The sequence below is a fragment of the Magnolia sinica genome, chromosome 12 (genome assembly GCF_029962835.1).
Source record: "Magnolia sinica isolate HGM2019 chromosome 12, MsV1, whole genome shotgun sequence".
Taxonomy (NCBI): domain Eukaryota; kingdom Viridiplantae; phylum Streptophyta; class Magnoliopsida; order Magnoliales; family Magnoliaceae; genus Magnolia; species Magnolia sinica.
The window spans coordinates 27,558,304-27,559,762 of NC_080584.1; positions in this window are offsets into that span (position 1 = coordinate 27,558,304).

Consider the following 1,459-nt stretch of genomic DNA (forward strand, 5'->3'; position numbering starts at 1 on the left):
CTTATACTTAATTTATTTCTATTCCACTACATTACTAACTCTGATAAAAGGAAAAAATGTACATGAAATTTGAGTCATTGTTAAAGGTTAACACTCGGGTTTTTGGAAAACGAGTAGTGTACTCGGGTTTTAAGAATCGAGGTGTTACAACCAGCAAGTGGCAAGCCTTCCCATAGACAAGTCTAAAGGGAGACATTCCTATAGGGGTCTTATATGTAGTAAGGTGTGCCTATAAAACATTAGTTAATCGAATTGACCAATCCTTTTGAACAGGATTGACCATTTTCTCCAAAATTTGCTTGATCTTCCTATTAGAAATCTTAGCTTGGTCACTTGTCTGCGGGTGATAGGGGGGGTACTCACTTTGTACGAAATGCCGTATTTTTTCATTAATGTTCCAAATGACCTATTGCATAAGTGAGAGCCTTCATCACTTATAATGATCTGAGGCATTCTGAACTGAGAAATAACATTTTCTGTGAGGAACTTAATGACCATGCAGTGGTCATTATTTCAGCATTGGATTGCTTCGATCCTTCGATCCACTTGGTAATATAATCGACTGCACATAATATGTATGTGTTTCCAAAGGATTAGGGGAATGGTCCCATGAAATCAATACACCAGTAATCAAATGCTTCAATGTTGAGAGTGGGGTTCAAAGGCATCATATTTCGATGGGATAATCGACCCAAGTTTTTCAGCTCTCGTAAGCCTTACAAAATTCATTTCTATCTTTAAACAAAGTGGGCTAGTAGAAACTACACTGTAAAATTTTCATCGTGGTCTTTTTAGCTGACAAATGGCCCCCATAGGCATGTGAATGACAAAAGGAGATTACGCTTTGATGTTCATTGTCTGGAACACATCTCCTTATGATCTAATCTGAGCAATACTTGAATAAGTATGGATTGTCCCAGATGTACTTGCACACCTCGATGTAGAATTTTTTCTTATCTTCATCCAATATGTTGGCGTCATACATGTAGCAAGATAATTTGCATTATCAGCAAACCAATGTAAATGGGAGACATCGAAAAGTTGTTCATTAAGGAATGTGCCATTAATGTGCATTGTCTCAATGGAATTGGAGATCAAAAGCCTAGAAAAGTGATCAACTACTACATTCTTTACTCCCTTTTATCTCGAATCTCTACGTCAAATTCCTGGAGTAGGAGGATCCTTCTTAGAGATAAGGTACTTCATCGCCGAATGATCAGTGAATACGATGGATGATTTTAGATCCGATTAAGTAGGACTTAAACCTGTCCAGTGCAAAGACTACGGCTAAGAGCTCCTTTTCCATAGTAGGATAATTCATCAGGGCAGAGTTTAGAGTTCTACTAGCATAGTACATCGCATATGGCTTTTTATCTTTTCACTATCTTAAAACTGTCCCAATAACATAATTGCTCGTATCACACATAATTTCAAAAGGAAGGCTCCAGTCGGGTAGCTG